The sequence below is a fragment of the Centroberyx affinis genome, unplaced genomic scaffold (genome assembly GCF_046629955.1).
Source record: "Centroberyx affinis isolate AG114_WGS23_722 - 3 ecotype Tasmania unplaced genomic scaffold, CSIRO-AGI_Caff_v1 ptg002837l_1, whole genome shotgun sequence".
Classification (NCBI taxonomy): domain Eukaryota; kingdom Metazoa; phylum Chordata; class Actinopteri; order Beryciformes; family Berycidae; genus Centroberyx; species Centroberyx affinis.
This window is the reverse complement of record NW_027280979.1, coordinates 153,101-165,170: the sequence shown is the minus strand read 5'-3', so window position 1 is coordinate 165,170 and position 12,070 is coordinate 153,101. Positions and strand designations below refer to the sequence as shown.

The window sequence follows — 12,070 nt, the reverse complement described above, 5'->3', positions numbered from 1 at the left end:
CGCCCAGCCCTATATTGTCCGATCCCTAATGAGCCATAAAGACATTTTTATATATTTTCTTTTTTTCTCCTCCTCCTACTCCTCCTCCTTACCACCTCCCTGTTTCCCTCCTTCCCACATCCAGGTAAACAGGTGAAGAACCCGCGGTCGCCAGATTATGTTCCGTCTGTGTTCACCGCCGCTCCCTTATCCCCGGAGATGAAGGAGCCGGGTGCCTTAGAGCTCCTGGACAAGCAGGAGGCACAAGTGGAGGCGGCCAATGCCTTGCTGTTCCTGCAGGGCCAGGGCAGGTGTGTGGTGGGGGAGCGGGGGCAGGCGCCGCCCCCCGAGGAGGAGGAGGAGGAGGAGGAGGAGGAGGAGGAGGGGGAAGGGGAGGAGGAGAGCGCGTCATCCTCCCTGAGCAGCGATGATGACGATGAAGACGACGACGACGATGATGACGATCCAGAATCTGCGAGCGACAGCAAAAAAGGAAGGTTCACGCAGACGTCTGACATGGCGGTTAACTTTGACGACATCCTGAAAGCCCTGAAGAAGGAGAACCAGGCGCTCAGGGAGTCTGTGGAGAAAATGTCGCTGTCTGAAACGTCCCTGAAGAACGACGCGGAGAAGGTGAAGTTCTACACCGGCTTACCCAACTACTTTGTGTTGGAGACGGTCATGTGGCTCCTGGCGCCGCACATGGACGGGATCAAGAACGTGAAGCTCTCCAAGTTCCAGCAGCTGCTGCTGACTCTGATGCGGCTCCGCCTGGACCTCCGCAACCAGGACCTCGCCTACCGCTTCGGCGTGAAAGTCGGCACGGTGACCAGAACGGTGCACCGGATGGTGAACATCATGTCCTCCACCCTGGTGCCGACGGCGGTCTTCTGGCCCTCCAGAGCTGAGCTCCGGAAGAACCTGCCGGCGGCCCTGCGCTCCTCGCACCCCGACTGCGCCGTCATCATAGACTGCTTCACGGTGCCGTTCGAGGAGCCGGTTTCTCGCGGCGGCCAGCAGCAGCAGCAGCGGGCGGCGCCGAGCTCTCGGTCTCCTCAGGGGACGGGGACCGGCGGCAACGAGTTGAAGTATCTGATCGGCGTGGCTCCGCAGGGCGTGGTCACCTTCGTCTCCAGGGGCGTGCTGGGGAACGTCAGCGACAAGAACCTGGCGGAGGGCTGCGGCTTCCTGTGCAAGCTCCTCCCGGGCGACGTGGTGTTGGCGAGCCGCGACCTCGACATCGGCGAGTCGGTGGCCGCCCGCGGGGCCTCGTTTAAAACCGCCGGCGCCTACCGCGACGGAGAGGACGCGTACGGGGGCTCGGGGGGGTCGGGGGGCTCCCCGCCGGCCGACGCCTCCTCCGAGACGCTGAGCGTGCACAGGCACGTGGAGAAGGTGATCTCCATGGTGAAGCAGAGGTACGCCATGCTGACCGGCCCCGTGGAGAGCCCCTTCACCACGGCCTCGGAGCGCACGTCCAACCTCTCCACCTTCGATAAGATCGTGCAGGTCGCCTGTGCCTTAAACAACCTGTGCATCTCTGCTGCTCCACTAGAGTGACTCGTACACGAAAGAAACTCGAGTCCCTTTACCGCTTTGGACCTGATCCCCTGTTCTCCCGCTACGTCCCTGAGTCAACACCACATGCTTACTACAGGAAATTTGGTTTTACAACTCATCCGCTTCAATTTATGCACTCACATATGTGATTCCCTCTGACCTAGGACAGATCAGTTGGTACCTGGGAACAGGAACAACTTTCCCAAAGCCAGAACCCACTTTACTAAGATGTGATGTCATTCAGTTATGCAACCAACAGGAGACTTCAGCCTCAGAGAATGCTTTTTTATTTGAGTTTGTTTTACACCTAAATGAGTAAAACGAACCCACATCCCCAGTTTAAATTCAACTTAATTAGCCATTTGTACGTATTGAGATGTACACATTGGATTTTGGGGATTACAATCAATCAAGGAAACACTACAGCAGCTGATTTCATAGAAACTTCTGACGTTTAATGGAGGTTTTGATGGACTAGTGGCAGGAAACTTACTGTCATGCCTAAAGATCACGGTTTCAGCCATTTCCACACTCTCATCAGCCAACTAGATATTTTAAAAATAGAACAGGCCCTCTTCAGGATGATTGGCTACCTGTCAAAGTGGCTGTTAGCGCGGACAAACCTACCACCCACAGACCAAATTCACCGGCGTTTGCCTGGTGGCTGGAGTTAATTTACCCACCCTGCTCGCTCAGCTCATTTCCAGGGTTTTTTTTTTTGACAATAGCTTTTGCACAAGAGCACATCAGGGAGCGGTAGATGTCCACTTCGACAGGAGACTGGCACCAATTACTTTGCACACATCGCACAGTCCTCTCTGCAGTGGCTCGCACCGCTGAGTGGAAAAATCACTGAAATGGACCAAATAGAATACATCTGAAATGCTTTGCAGGGTTTCTCTGTAAAAGTATTGCAGCACCGTGTTCATTCCAAAATGATGAAGCCTCCTTAATTAGATAGAAAAAAGTCAAGATTTCTAAAAAAAAAAAAAAAAGAAAAAAGGTCAGTCTCATTTCTCATCTTTTCATCTCATCCCACTTCATTCTCAGGAGATAAACATCGGTCTGACATCACAGATTTGCAGTTAGGACAAACTCTCATCCCACTTCTGCCCATAACTCTTCACCGATAATAAAAAAAAAACTGAACTGTCCTAGACCACAGGCAAACATTTGAGTCGTGAAATTCAGCGGTATTCTCCTTTTTACATGCTTCTGCAGTTCTTCACATGCTCTCACTGGATAAAAGCGTCATTAGAAGCTTGTTGAGAGGAATTTCTGTCCCGAAGGCAGTCTCGTCTCTCAACTCAGACTCTCTCTTCGCTGACAGTGATGAGTCGCTGAGGAGGCGGAGGTCGAGCTCATCGCCAGCTTTGGCACTTGGAGAATGTACGTTTTAATTTGCGATGGATGAGTCTCGTCGGCTTTGTTTTGGTGCGTTCTTTGCTTGCTCTAATTGATTGTAACCGTTCTGGACCATGATTGTATATCGCAGAGACGTTTGTGTTAGTCACGACTTGCGAACTGGAAGCTGTTTCAACAAGTAGGATTACCCAGCGAGCGAGGTGAAGTGTGAAAAAGAGAGATTTAATTGTGGATGTTTTGAATAGTTTGTCAGATTAAATTTGGGTATGGGTTTTCATGGTTGTTATCAGGGTTGGAGCCATTCATGAACTGAGCTGAGAATTCATGGTGAACTCCAGTTGAGCTCCTGCAGCTGTAAGGAAACCGAATGTGAATTGAATTGGAATGACAGGAAACAGACTGAAACTGAATTCCACGAAATTCCACGAAATTCCGCTTCTAAGAGAGTTTGTCTCGACTCGCTGAGCATTATAAATCAAAACATTATGAATCAAATAAAAGGCAGTTCAACAAATCAAACACATTCAATCATAATGTATGGATTACCATTACATGTTCTGCGTCAGCTGAAAGGTTGCTTTAACATTTTATGATATTCAGTATTGATAATATATAACACTATGTGGAATCTCAGATATGTGGGAAGAAAAAAACAAACAAAACATGGACTTTCACAGAATTCCATCGAATTAATTTCAACTTCCTAAAATTCCAGTTCAATTCCAATTCTGTGTCCTGTAGGTTTTTTCAAATTCCATTGAGTTAATTCATGAATTGACCCCAACTCTGGTTATGTAGCCACTCCCAACAGATAATCTCTCTTTTTGCACAATATTCCATGATGATTCCAGAGTGACTAAGTTCCCCTGCTTCTTGAAACGCTCCTCAGGCGAACAGCGTCGTCCTCGATTGCCGGTGCCTTAGTTTGTAAAGCTGGTACTGCTGTTGCAAAACGGCCCTCATTTTCTACAGATATTTATTTTTGCATCATACAGAACGCTTCTCGATCCTTCCTTGGTTTTGTTACGATGGTAAACGCGTAAACCCAGTTAACACTAAGGTGTAAAGCATCTTATTTTTTTGTTATTTGAATGTTTTCCCTTGGCGCTATTCGCGGACGAACGCGTGTAAACTAAGAAATGTTCCTTTTTCTCATATTATTCCCCCCCTCTGCTATCTAATGTGTACAGATTCCAAATGATGTCAAGTTATTATACATATAGTTTCTTTTATAATCTTGTATGGGAGATGTTGGGTGGGTGGGGGGGGGGGTTAACAGAACAACAGTGGTTCTTCAGCTTTGGCTCGGGACCCAAAATGAGTGATGAGTCTTGTTTGTCGTAGGCTTGGGCCATATCCAAAATTTAATATCGCAATGCTGTCCCGCCAAAATATCGCGATATACAATATTATCGCCATTCGCTGGGAATTGCAGGATTTTTTTTTTTCTTCCCAGGTTTTGTTTTGTGTTATTTTATTTCTTCTAAATTACAATAGCCTAGAAACTTGATCTTACTATTCAGGCATTGGAGGAAACAATGGCTATTAGGTGTAATTTGCTCATTCCTGCTATTTCCAGGAAAACAGGCTGATTGTGGAAAAGGGAACAAACTTGAGAGAAAATTAGGCGATATTCGATACTGCAGAAAATATTCATATTCATGAAATAATCGCGGTATTCGATATTAGCAAATATCGGCCCAAGCCTAGTCTGTAGTGTGTTTCCACATGATGAGTGGTGCGCTCCGATGACAGAGGCTCATCTCAGACTCAGTTCGGGCCCCGGGCTTCAAACAGGTGAAGAGCCCCTGCTGGTTGATATGCAGTGTTGGTTCAGAGAGGCATGCCATGATAGCACACAGTGAAATGTGCCTTCTGTTCTCTGGACCCGGGTTTCCTCTGTCACGGACGGCTGTGTGTCCGTCATGAGCGCTTCCGTTTCTCATCTGCTCCTTATGAACCATGTTGGGTTTCCTCAAAAACACCCTGAAGTGAGATTCTTGTTCATTCAGTCTCCATCTTTGTCCCTCAGCCTCACTGTGGTGTTTCTGCACTGCACTTCCCACAGATCACCTGTCAATCAAACAGTGTGGGCGGAGCTTGGATTTTCTGTCGATGCAGTTTGAGTTTCTCTTTTCTTTGTCTGTTCAGCCATGGTGGCTATCACTGCTCATGCTAACTACCCAGTTCTTCTTCTTCTGTTGATTCCAAACAAACCGGAAACATAATACGCATCACTTCCTGCGCGACAGAGGATTTTTCCCAGGAAAGAGCTACCAGACACCGGCTTTATTTATATGAAAATGTGGCAGATTATGACTTAAACCCCAGATTGGTCGTGGGTAAATTAAGGTAAAAAATACTTGGACACAGAATGAAAAACATTTTTTTTTTTTGCATGTTTTTTGAAGTATCAACATTTCCCCAAAGCGACTTATATTGGTGGTTGACTGTTCATAAACTCCCACACTAAAAAATAAAAAGTTTCTAACTAAAGGAAATATCATTTTAACATGGTGGACATCTTTGTTCCATTGAGATAAATGGAGAAAATATGTTTGTTCCTTCTCGTTTCGGCTGGTTGATTCGTACAGTCAGGTGTTTTTTGGGGAACCCTAACATCTTCAGCTGAGGTTTCTGTCTCTTCACACACACACACACACACACACACACACACACACACACACACACACACACACACACACACACACACACACTCTCTCTTATTGTCATGCTGTTTGCCTGTGCAGTGGCTGTGTGTGCTGAGTGCAAGTGTCTCCATGATGTGTACTGTAACGCTTTTAGGTTTTGTTTAGTTTCTCTTCACCATCGCTTATATGACTGAAAAATTAAAAGTTTGGGAAATGCAATGGCCTTTTTGACGCTTCCTCAATGCAACACTGGTGTGTGTGTGTGTGTGTGTGTGTGTAGGTATTTAAAATGTCCTTGCTGTGGCCCCTCTCTTGGCCATGTGGTAGACAATGTGATAATTCATGATGAAGTTTTTTGGGCCTTTAGTTTTGCTTTCAGACTTAATTCACGGCCGTTTGGCTGCTCGGTCCAGATTCTTCCAAGGCCGGAGAGGAGTGACTGAGTAATGTCCAGATAGTTTTTTCATTTATCAAAGGGAGAAATGCATTGCAGGAAGCCCCGCCTAGAATATGTGCGGTCAGAGAGGAGGGAAACGCAAGACCTCTCACTCTGCTCCTGTTTACGAGTGCCGCAAACGTCGTCCGTGATTGTGGAAGTGCGGCAGGGAATGGCATATCAGCCTGCACTGCTCACAGTGGCATTAATTGAAAATAATAATATTATAATAGCAAACTTTACTTTATAATGCACTTTTCTAAAACACAATTTACAAACTGCTTCACAGTATACAAAATGTCAAGCTAATAAAACAATAACACCACACAACAAATAGTGGATCAAATCACAACTCAATAAATAAGGCATAAAATAGAACTTCAAAACAGCTTCAAAACTATCAGAATCCACCTCAACAAATAAAGAAATGCATAATAGAGGAACCCTTGTAAGGAAAAAATTGACAATATTCACATAAGTTAAAGGCCATCACACTTTATTTTCACATTAGACTGAAAGGGGGCGGGATCCAGAATCTATTATTTGGGCCAAAAAATGATGTCACACTTGAGAGGACAAGTAAGATTACAGGAGGAGAACACATGTGTTTGAGGGTGACGCCCACTTTTGTAGTAAAATGAGGTAAAAGTTAAAATGTAACGGAAGATTTAACTTTAACTATACGGCTAAACGTTTTTAGGAGGTAAGAAAACATGCTTTGGCATTTTATAACTCAATATTGTTGTAGAAGAAGTGCTTATGTACATAATAAGATGTTTGCTAATAGTTTGGTTGCTAATGTTAGGTAGCAAGCCAGGTAGCCAACGGATCAACTAGGGAGCACGAGAGCTGAGATCACATTCAAATAAACTGATGGTTGATCGGTTCAATGTGTTATTGCTACAAATGCTCCGTGGGACTATACAGAAACTGGGAGCACTGAGTGATTCGTCTTCTCAATAGACGATCTTCGGTGCAGTGCTGACGTGCGTCGGTCCCTCACGTGACCTGTGGAATGTTAACAATGTCGTGAGTGTCCAACTTTGTGCTGCATTTCTGCTCCTGCCTGGAGTCTGGGGAGAAAATGGAGGCTCATTTCATCATATTTACCAAGGCCCTCCGTCTAAAGTGAGCGCTTACACTTCTTCTACGCCTTCAACAACCGAGAACCGGATAAAAAAAGTTGTCGTTTGAACGGGATTTACTCTCCAATCAAAGTTATTCATGCTACTTCTATCACATGGTAAGTTTGGAGTTGGATTTTTTTTTGAGGGAGGGGGGTTGGTTTGGTGGTTTAACTTCTTTCCACGGCTTGTTTCTGGGGGGAAAGTCCAGTCCGGGGTGTACTGAAGTAAAGGAGACAGAAAGTAAAGGTTTTCCCACCCAGCCTGAACCGCTTTAGCTCCATGGGACTTGCCTAAATCTCTCCCTGCGCTGGAATGCACTGGTGTTGCTGCTCTCACCCCCTGCCCAGCCTGGCAGACAGTGGAGAAGGCCCCAGGGTGTTAAAGCAGGGGTCCCCAAACTTTTTCATGTGCCAAGAAGAGACCTTTTAGACCGCAGACCCACATTTGGTAATGGTTTTGTCCTAGAAACCCCCAACTGAGGAGGTTTTTGTTGTTTCTGTACTACTTCTAATCAAAATAGTGTGTATTATACATTCTCCCCTACTGCTAACTCCAAGTAAATGCAATAATACTGAAATTTCTAGTCCTCATTTTGCTGGGGACCCCTCTTAAGGACCCCAGGGAGACCCCAGACCCCATGTTGGGAACCACTGTTATAGTATAATAGAACCATAGCTAAACAGCTACAGATGCAGTGCTAAAATGCTTTCTATTAGGCCATCCTGTGCTCATTTACAGGTTTGCATCTGAATAATAATGGAGTTTCTAAATTCCACATATACTGAATACATTTCTGAAGGTGCTATAATTGTGATATGTGGTGAAAATAGGCTGCAAGGACAGCTTGTTAAGGCTTTTTTTTTTTAACAACATGAAGGAAATTAAATGAACCCAAAAGTTATTTGGTCAGTTAGGGTTTTTTTTTGCTGATGACCAATCGGGAAATGGCAACCCAGTTTCTTCATTGTTGATATAATAGAATGTCTTGTTGGGGAAAAAATGAGAAAAACACACCTGAAAAAGAAAAAAAGAAATGTGTAACATTCATGCACTTCTTATGGTTTGAATTTGCCATTTTCTCTGTATTTGATTCATATATAGTCTGAAAGCCTAAAGGCCTGCATAGTTTGGCACTGATGCAACCATGTTTTTGATTCAGGTGTGCTGCTAGTACTCTGTCTCTCTCTCACACTCTCACACTCACACACACACACACACTTTTATTACAGTACAGATGGCGTAACATCAGTCCAGGTGTTTGAGTCTTTACGGACTCACCTGATAAGGGCTTCAGACCTGCGTTATGCAAACCAACATCACAACACCATGTTTTTTTTTTTTTAAAGATACTTCACATTCCAGCCGGCCTATTCCCCAAGGCAGTACACACTTTTTAAACAATTAGGCCTGTTGTACTTGTGCTCCGGCGGTGTGTCAGTGTGTGTCATCAGATATCGGACCACAGCTGGGTTTTTATTCTGCATCTGTCAGAGGGGAACCACTGGGAGAACTGGAGCGGGAAATCAAGCTACCACCAGCCAACAAACAAACGCTGGTGGACTGGTTGTGTTTTACCAGACTCTAACAAGGTCACCGGGTCGCACCGGCTGGTGAAACCGTAGAGGAGCCTGGTGAATTTTGGGACAAATCTGCCTCTGTGGCTGAGAGAAAGTTAGTTTCCTGCCCTGGTGTTAATCAATTATGGTCCTTGCCTTGCCTAGGCCTGGGTTAGATTTGGGGTGTGTGTGTTTCATGTGCATACTTGCACTACTATACCTATGTAGACCGGTGTTTTTTAAGTTTTTAGGTGTTTTTTTGAAGGTTTAGGGTCAGGTTAAAGTAAGAGATAAAGATCAGGTATGTATTGGTGAAGGTTAGGGTTAAGTAGGGAAGTGTGTGTGTCTATGTGTGTGTCTGTGTGTTACATGTGTGTACTTGCATTACTACACTTATGGAGAGTATTGTGAGCTTTTTGATCCATGAAGTGTGAAGTTTTTTGGGGGAGGTGAAGACTGTCCTCATGTTGAAAGCATGTTAGGTTTAGGGTCAGGTTAAAGTAAGGGATAAAGGGATTTAGGGTTAAGTGTGTGTGTGTGTGTGGGGGTGGGTGGGGGGGGTGTTGTGGTGAGCAGGCAGCAGAATTACTGCGCATTTTATTTTGGTGAATCTCGGAGGTCGGACCCGCCCCGACACCCTCCCGATTCCTATTTCCAGACAGAGTGCATGTCATATATCTCATAAGTATATTTATTTCTCTGTTTTATTTTGGTTGGCTGCGACCGTCCCATGATGCAACGGTGGTATGAGTTTACTTGTGCTTACTTGCGGAGTGGAATGCTCATCGGTCGGACGCGGCGCTCCGAGCATCGCAAGAATGGAGGCCGAGGCGAGAGATCGACACAGATTGGGCAACGGTTATGTTGCCCCCCACACACACACACACACCCCATACCCCCCCCCCTCCTCCAAAAAAAAGCCCCAAAAAAATCTGTTTGTGTGTCTGAAAAGTTTTATCTGTACAAACAGTGAGGGCTGTGTCCTTCTCAAAAATGGCCCAAAGGGATGGAGGCTGCTGTGGTTGTAACATGGTATTTAAACAGTGCTCTTATTTAGACAGAGAGACTTGGGGTGTGTGTGTGTGTGTGTGTGTGTTGGGAGGAGGGGGGGGGTGGTCTGACACTGGTTGGCTGTTAAGTCTGTTTAGTTCAAGGCCTTCCCATGTTGGCCACTTCAGTCTGGGTGCCATGATCCCATTCCTGCTCTGCATCCACTGGGGACTGTAAAGAGAGATACTGTGCTGTTGTGGTTGGGGATTGTGGGAGCGTTAACACACAGGACAGGAGACTCACTTTCTGTGGGTTTTTTTTTTTTTTTTGTCCAAGGGCTGCAGCCAATTCATATTCAACTTCATTATTCCCAAAGGGAGTATTCTTTTTGCAGCCAGGTGAATAAAACAGACGCTTTACAAATGACAACACAAGTCTACAGCATACATGGAATTAAAGGCAACAGCAGCAAAACCCCCCCAAAAAACAGTAATAAAGACAATAGTCAGACTGTCAGTAAATCCCACATCTCACCAACAACTTTCACTAATGTACCTTCCAGCTGGATTGTTTGAAACAGAAAAGAGGGCTTCTGGGCTTCTTAAACCATGATGGGTGGCTAAAATGTCTGGAATAGCAGACAAACTTATCAGCCACAGCTGAAACCCACCAGTATGTGGTTGTGTCTGGCAGTTTCCCATGCTGGTAACAAACCAGATCGGTATCTGGAGACCAAACATCCAGCTGTGTCTGCAAAGAGGGAATCTTCTCTGCTCTGTTAGCCGAGGAACCAACCTGGCTGTCAGTTAGTTTCACTGTTTTCTGTCAAAAGATCTTGCTTAGCTACTAAAGTGAGAGTTGAAATATGAACGTACGTTGTTTTTGCTTCTTACGGCCATGGGGTTCCCAACACTTTCTATCTCTGGGACCTGCGAGTAGAGATCTCAGACGCTGCTGAGCAATTTTCATGAAATTTAAGGGAATGACGTGTCTCATTGCTCCATTCTGGCATGTGTAACATTGCACTGATTGGTCTAAGGGGGACACTGCAATGTTTGTTTACGTGTTGGATTTGGTCAAAACTTGGGACAATGATGCATCTCACCACTGTTCTCACATTTTCAAAATGACAATGATCAGCCCAAGGGGGGGGCGCTACATCTTTTGTTCTCATCTGTGTGTCATGCACAATATCTCAGACACCACTGATCTGATTTTGACAAAACGTGGGGAAATGATGCATCCTATTGTTGTATTCCAGCATTTGAAATGACGCTGGTTGGCCCAAGGGGGAAACTACAACTACAGCTCAAAACAAGGTGACATGTTTGTTAGTAATTGGCGCAGACAGGACTTCATCGTTCCCGGGAGACGACATGTTTACTGTTGCCTTGTTGTCTTTTGCCTGTATTCTTGGTCGATTAGAATCAACATTTTAATACATGCTGCTCTTGTGCTAGTGAGGGAAATAACAGTGAAATTAAACCAAACCTAATATCCCTGCAGACCTCTACAGGGTGTCCGCGGGGTCTTAAAACGTATTAAAAGGTAATAGATCAATTTAGCGAAAATTATGGCCCTTAAAAAGTATTAAAAAGTCTTAATCCCCATTTTATGAGGTATTAAATTTTGTAGCTATTTTTTCAATGTGAATAGCCTATTTGTCCAAAGAGTTTGTGTGCTAAAAGTTTGCATGAATTTATTTATTTTGCTCCTCACAACTACTACAACAAACTACAACCGGTAGTAACAGTAATGCATAACCTGGAAGTTAAGAGACGCTCTCTTGTGCACCGGGCGAATTTGGGATTCTTCTGTGTAGGCTGTCACTAAGTGGAAAGTACTACTATGGAAAGTGAATGGGAAAGAGTTACAGCTCGAAGTGGCGTTGAGGTCTTAAAATATATTGAAAAGTTCTTAAAAAAAGGTCTTAAAAGGTATTGAATTTAACTTCAGGATTCCTGCATATACCCTGCTCTAGTCCTGGTTTAAAAACTACAGCAGGCAGTGGGCAGTTTGTTAAAACCTTTGTAGGAGGGTGGAGCAAAAGGAAAACAACATTTTCTTCCACTTTCCCCATCATATCCTATGGGAGGTGCATTTAATAATCTGGGATGTCCCATCAACTCGCCCTTCTGGGGCTAGGAGATCACGTTGTTTGGTATTAGAAACAATAACAATCAGTGCAAGGTGTAATGTTGACTCAAAAATGTTAACTAAAGCTTGGTTTCCTACTTGCACTACAAGCTCGTTGAGAAAGAAATGCAAATGGTACATCTTTATTTTGTCATATGTCACATACTAATAACACATAAGCGATGTGTTGTTATGCAGCTCTACAGTCTTATGATCTGGGGTTTGCCATCTGCTCCACAGGCACCTTTATTTATTCACATGCCTCATGTT

At 44.8% G+C, this 12,070-nt stretch overlaps 1 protein-coding gene across 1 annotated transcript in view; it reads left to right on the top strand.

The window, feature by feature from the left end:
• Positions 1-7,070: 7,070 nt before the first annotated feature.
• lats2 (large tumor suppressor kinase 2) overlaps positions 7,071-12,070 on the top strand; it is a 31,495-nt gene continuing 26,495 nt past the window's right edge. The window contains exon 1 of the mRNA XM_071536163.1: positions 7,071-7,234. The gene's annotated coding sequence lies outside the window, so the exon portion shown is untranslated. The remainder of the gene's footprint in view (positions 7,235-12,070) is intronic.